The sequence below is a fragment of the Salmo trutta genome, chromosome 35 (genome assembly GCF_901001165.1).
Source record: "Salmo trutta chromosome 35, fSalTru1.1, whole genome shotgun sequence".
Taxonomy (NCBI): Eukaryota; Metazoa; Chordata; class Actinopteri; order Salmoniformes; family Salmonidae; genus Salmo; species Salmo trutta.
Genome location: NC_042991.1, coordinates 39469043 through 39476326, shown reverse-complemented (window position 1 = coordinate 39476326; position 7284 = coordinate 39469043).

The following is a 7284-nucleotide window of genomic DNA, read 5'->3' as shown; positions in this document are numbered from 1 at the left end:
AAAGCAAAGCAGTTCGACACATACAACAACACAGAGTTACACATGGAATAAACAAACATACAGTCAATAATACAGTAGAAAAAAGAAAACAAAAAGTATATATACAGTGAGTGCAAATGAGGTAAGTTAAGGGAGTTAAGGCAATAAATAGGCCATGGTGGCGAAGTAATTACAATATAGCAATTAAACACTGGAATGGTAGATGTGCAGAAGATGAATGTGCAAGTAGAGATACTGGGGTGCAAAGGAGCAAGATAAATAAATAAATACAGTATGGGGATGAGGTAGGTAGTTGGATGGGCTATTTATAGATGGGCTGTGTACAGGTGCAGTGATCTGTGAGCTGCTCTGACAGCTGGTGCTTAAAGCTAGTGAGGGAGATATGAGTCTCCAACTTCAGAGATTTTTGCAGTTCGTTCAAGTCATTGGCAGCAGAGAACTGGAAGGAGAGGCGGCCGGCCAAAGGAAGAATTGGCTTTGGGGGTGACCAGTGAGATATACCTGCTGGAGTGCATGCTACGAGTGGGTGCTGCTATGGTGACCAGTGAGCTGAGATAAGGCGGGGCTTTACCTAGCAGGGTCTTGTAGATGACCTGGAGTCAGTGGGTTTGGCGACGAGTATGAACCGAGGGCCAGCCAACGAGAGCGTACAGGTCGCAGTGGTGGGTAGTATATGGGGCTTTGGTGACAAAACGGATGGCACTGTGATAGACTGCATCCAATTTGTTGAGTAGAGTGTTGGAGGCTATTTTGTAAATGACATCGCCGAAGTCGAGGATTGGTAGGATAGTCAGTTTTACGAGGGTATGTTTGGCAGCATGAGTGAAGGATGCTTTGTTCCAAAATAGGAAGCCGATTCTAGATTTCATTTTGCATTGGAGATGTTTGATGTGAGTCTGGAAGGAGAGTTTACAGTCTAACCAGACACCTAGGTATTTGTAGTTGTCCCCATATTCTAAGAACCGTCCAGAGTAGTGATGCTGGACGGGCAGGCAGGTGCAGGCAACGATCGGTTGAAGCATTTAGTTTTTCTTGCATTTAAGTGCAGTTGGAGGCCACGGAAGGAGAGTTGTATGGCATTGAAGCTTGTCTGGAGGTTAGTTAACACAGTGTCCAAAGAAAGGCCAGAAGTATACAGAATGGTGTCGTCTGCGTAGAGGTGGATCAGGGAATCACCAGCAGCAAGAGCGACATCAATGATGTATACAGAGAAAAGAGTCGGCCCGAGAATTGAACCCTGTGGCACCCCCATAGACTGCCAGAAGTCCGGACAACAGGCCATCCGATTTGACACACTGAACTCTGTCTGAGAAGTTGTTGATGAACCAAGCGAGGCAGTCATTTGAGTAACCAAGGCTATTGAGTCTGCCGATAAGAATACGGTGATTGACAGAGTCGAAAGCCTTGGCCAGGTTGATGAAGATGGCTACACAGTACTGTCTTTTATCGATGGCGGTTATGATATCGTTTAGGACCTTGAGTGTGGCTGAGGTGCACCCGTGACCAGCTCGGAGAATCCACAATACAACAGACCAACATAGTAGTAAGACGCTTCACACTCAACGGCGTGTCGGGAAATGGAGGGGTGTCAGAAAAACTTTACAGTTAAGAGAATGGTCAAAATATCCTTTTCCGTCAGGCAATCCCAGGACCATTAAATCCCAGGGCGAGTGGCGACACTCACGATTAAGCTACGAACCCTGTTATTGAAGCGTTAACTTCACACTATATTTAAATGGACAGTGGTGATGACAGCAAGCGTTCATTCCAAAACATTTTTGGTTGTTCATTTAACTCAGTACTGATTGAAAGTGTATTTCTCGAGCTTGGTAAAATATTTTTTTTAGGGGGGGGGGTCTGTTGATTTGTTGAAAAGTTTTCATTTCATCCCATAGCTAACCAAGTTGGCCATCATACCATGTTCTTTTGATTGCACACAGGTCGAATAATCATTATGTTATTGTAGTTGTTTTATCTAGAGGCTTCATGTGGATGGTGACTTTTCAGGAACACATTAACAGGGACACTGTGTTTATCAGGGAACACATTTTAAATGTTATCTGTAACCCATCTGTATAATCCTGCATGTGGATGTAGTACGTCATTTAGCAGGTCGTCTTGTCTGCTACGTGACCTAAAGGACAGGAGACTCATCAACACTGCACATGAATCAGAGCAAATAACTACTCTGTCGGGGCTTGACAGAGTGTGTTGTAGGCATTAAAGTCCCCACACCACATTATCTAACTTCTATCCTGGCCCTCCACCCAGAGTGTGTTGTAGGCATTAAAGTCCCCACACCACATTATCTAACTTCTATCCTGGCCCTCCACCCAGAGTGTGTTGTAGGCATTAAAGTCCCCACACCACATTATCTAACTTCTATCCTGGCCCTCCACCCAGAGTGTGTTGTAGGCATTAAAGTCCCCACACCACATTACCTAACTTCTATCCTGGCCCTCCACCCAGAGTGTGTTGTAGGTATTAAAATCCCCACACCACATTATCTAACTTCTATCCTGGCCATCCACCCTCTCCAGCTCTTCCAGGTCCAATATCTAACACGGATTATAGTAGTTCACTACCACTATCACCCCTCCTCTCAACCACACCTCCACCACCACATATTCCTGTTCAATACCTTTGCCTAGCATCCTGTAAGGAAGTCCTTGCTTTATGAAGGTGCCCCCGCCTCTCTGTCCCCACGAACCACTACATATCTCTGTATGATAAAGTCCACAGTCGGTTTGAGCCATGTTTCCTGCCTCGGTTTGATTGAGGTCATCTCCCACCTCTTCCCATGGCAACCCTGTCATATTCAGGTGTGTCCCAGCTGCTTTCGCTAGAAGCTGAATCCTCTCTGTTTTGTTGACTCTACTTCAGCAGTGCTATTGATAGCTCTTTCTATGAACGTCACCATCTTTCTCTTGTCTACGGTGTGTACAATGCCTTCGGAAAGTATTCAGAGCCCTTGACTTTTTTCCCAACATTTTGTTAAATTACAGCCTTATTCTAAAACTGATTTTTTTATTTTTATAAAAAAATATCCCTCATTAATCTACACACAATAACTCATAATGATAAAGCGAAAACAGGTTTTTAGACATTTTTGCAAATGTATAAAATAAAATAAAACCTGAAATAACTTATTTACATAAGTAATTATAAGTAAGTTAAATAAGATAAGTTAAATAAAGGATAAATAAAAATAAATGTATTCAGACGTTTTGTTATGAGACTCGAAATTGAGCTCGGGTGCATCCTGTTTCCATTGATCATCCTTGAGATGTTTCTACAACTTGATTGGAGTCCACCTGTGGTAAATTCAATTGATTGGACATCAAATCAAATCAAATGTATTTATATAGCCCTTCGTACATCAGCTGATATCTCAAAGTGCTGTACAGAAACCCAGCCTAAAACCCCAAACAGCAAGCAATGCAGGTGTAGAAGCACGGTGGCTATGAAAAACACCCTAGAAAGGCCAGAACCTAGGAAGAAACCTAGAGAGGAACCAGGCTATGAGGGGTGGCCAGTCCTCTTCTGGCTGTGCCGGGTGGAGATTATAACAGCACATGGCCTAGATGTTCAAATGTTCATAAATGACCAGCATTGTCAAATAATAATAATCATAGTAGTTGTCGAGGGTGCAACAAGTCAGTAACACAAGAGTAAGTGTCAGTTGGCTTTTTCATAGCCGATCTTTGAGAGTATCTCTACCGCTCCTGCTGTCTCTAGAGAGTTGAAAACAGCAGGTCTGGGACAGGTAGCACGTCCGGTGAATAGGTCAGGGTTCCAGCAGGTCTGGGACAACAGGTCTGGGACAGGTAGCACGTCCGGTGAACAGGTCAGGGTTCCATAGCCGCAGGCAGAACAGTTGAAACTGGAGCAGCAGCACGGCCAGGTGAACTGGGAACAGCAAGGAGTCATCATTCCGGATAGTCCTGAGGCATGGTCCTAGGGCTCAGGTCCTCCGAGAGAAAGAAAGAAAGAGAGAATTAGAGAGAGCATATTTAAATTCACACAGGACACCGGATAAGACAAGAGAAATACTCCAGATGTAACAGACTGACCCTAGCCCCCCGACACATAAACTACTGCAGCATAAATACTGGAGGCTGAGACAGGAGGGATCAGAAGACTCAGGATCAGAAGAATCCACTTTCTGATTGTTTGTGGCATCTGGAAAACAGCTTCTCCGGAGAAAAGGTGAGCGCTACCATCAGTCCTGTGTCATGCCAACAGTAAAGCATCCTGAGACCATTCATGTGTGGGGTTGCTTCTCAGCCAAGGGAGTGGGATCACTTACAATTTTGCCTAAGAACACAGGCATGAATAAAGAATGGTACCAACACATCCTCCGAGAGCAACTTCTCCCAACCATCCAGGAACAGTTTGGTGATGAACAATGCCTTTTCCAGCATGATGGAACACCTTGCCATAAGGCAAAAGTGATAACTAAGTGGCTCGGGGAACAAAACAACGATATTTTGGGTCCATGGCCAGTAAACTCCCCAGACCTTAATCCCATTGAGAACTTGTGGTCAATCCTCAAGAGGCGGGTGGACAAACAAAAACCCACAAATTCTGACAAACTCCAAGCATTGATTATGCAAGAATGGGCTGCCATCAGTCAGGATGTGGCCCAGAAGTTAATTGACAGCATGCCAGGGCAGATTGCAGAGGTCTTGAAAAAGAAGGGTCAACACTGCAAATATTGACTCTTTGCATCAACTTCATGTAATTGTCAATAAAAGCCTTTGACACTTATGAAATGCTTGTAATTATACTTCAGTGTTCCATAGTAACATCTGACAACAATATCTAAAGCAGCAAACTTTGAAAATTTAAATTTGTGTCATTCTCAAAACTTTTGGTCACGACTGTATGTTCAGGGAATCCTAAATTTGAACTATCTTTCTGGAATATCCCGTTGTTTCTGGAATAACGTATTTATTTGGCGTAGGCTACGGACAAACAGTAGCCTGTGTGAGTTCTGGTTCATAAACTGTTACATTTGAGTACTCGATCCCCTGTTGTGGACATTCTCTTACTTATGATCTATCGAGGTCATTACAATATAATTAATTGAACATATTTGAAAGTACACAGTTTAAAAAATATATTTTTTCTCCATTATTTAAAATGTGTCAACCAATGTTTTGTATTTAATCTACTGCCGCAATCCATCGCCAATGCTAAGATTCATTAGAATGTTTTTATTGCATACAGTCTATGATTGTAACATGCATATTTTTGGGATGCATATTCTCATGTTTCTTCAGAATGCTGAACTTTGAGTGGAAATATGTACAGTGCCTTCAGAAAGTATTCATACCCCTTGATGTTTTCCACATTTTGTTGTGTTACAGCCTGAATTCAAAATGGATTAAATTGTTTGTTCTTTCTCAAACAATGCCACATAATGACAAAGTGAAAACATGTTTTTAGAAATGTTTGCAAATGTAGTGAAAATGAAATACAGAAATATCTTGTTTACATAAGTATTCACACCTTTGAGTGAATACATGTTAGAATCACCTTTGGTGGCGATTAAAGCTGTAAGTCTTCCTGGGTAATCTCTCTAAGAGATTTCCACATCTGGATTGTACAATATCTGCCCATTATTATTGTAACGTCTGTCTTCATGAAGAGAGGACCAAGGCGTAGCGGGTTGCGTGCTCATCATTATATTCATTTTAAATAAAAACTGTGAACACGGAAAACCAATAAACACCGACAGGAAACAGTTTCACAGGCTACACGCATAACAGCAGTGCTAAAGACAACTACCCACAATAAACAAACAAAACACATCCCTAATTATAGGACTCTCAATCAAAGGCAACTACAACCACCTGCCTTCAATTGAGAGTCCAACACCCAATTACCTAACATAGAAAATACTAAACTAGAAAGAACATAGAAATACAAAAACATAGAACATAACCCAAAACCCGGAAATAATAAATCAAACACCCTTCTAAACAAACCACCACCCCGAACCACATAAAACAAATACCCTCTGCCACGTCCTGACCAAACTACAATCACAAATAACCCCTATACTGGTCAGGACGTGACAATTATTTCCTAAATTCTTCAAGCTCTGGCAAATTGGTTGTTGATCGTTACTAAACAGCCATGTTCAGGTCTTGCCATAGATTTACAAGAAGATTTTGGTCAAAACTGTAACTCGGCAACTCAAGAACATTCACTGTGTTCTTGGTAAGCAACTCCAGTGTAGATTTGACCTTTGGTGTTTTAGGTTATTGTCCTGCTGAAAGGTGAATTCATCTCCTAGTGTCTGGTGGAAAGCAGACTGAACCAGGTTTTCTTCTTGGATTTTGCCTGTGATTCGCTCCATTCCATTTATTTTTATCCTGAAAAACTCCCCAGTCCTTAACGATTACAAGCATACCCATAACATGATGCAGCCACCACTATGCTTAAAAATATCAAGAGTGGTACTCAGTAATGTGTTGTATTGGATTTGCCCAAACATAACACTTTTTATTCAGGACAAAATGTTAATTGCTTTGCCAAATGTTTTTCAGTTTTACTTTAGTCCCTTGTTGCAAAACAGATGCATGTTTTGGAATATTTTCATTCTGTACAGGCTTCCTTCTTTCACTCTGTCATTTAGTTGTCACGTCCAGTAAAGGGGTTATTTGTTATTGTAGTTTGGTCAGGACGTGGCAGAGGGGTGTTTGTTTTATGTGGTTCGGGGTTTGTTGGGATATGTGTTTATGTAGAGGGGTGTTTGTTTAGAGTATTCCGGGGGTTTTGGTTATGTTCTATGTTTTGTATTTCTATGCTCTGTCTATATTATGTATTTCTTTGTGTTGGCCTGGTATGGCTCTCAGTCAGGAACAGCTGTACATCGTTGTTGCTGATTGGGAGTCATATTTAGGTAGCCCTTTTTTCACCTGTGGTTTGTGGGAAGTTGTTTTTGCACTGCTGTGTTAGCCTGCAATACTGTGCAGTTGTTCGTTTTCTTGTTTTGTCATTTAAGTGTTCAATAAACGTTAAAATGAGCACTCAACCCGCTGCACCTTGGTCCACTACATACGACGACCGTTACATTAGGTTAGTATTGTGGTGTAACTATAATGTCGTTGATCCATCCTCAGTTTTCATTTCACAGCCATTAAACTCTGTAACTATTTTAAAGTCACCATTGGTCTCATGGTGAAATCCCTGAGTGGTTTCCTTCCTCTCTGGCAACTGAATTAGGAAGGACGTCTGTATATTTGTAGTGACTGGGTTTATTGATACACTATC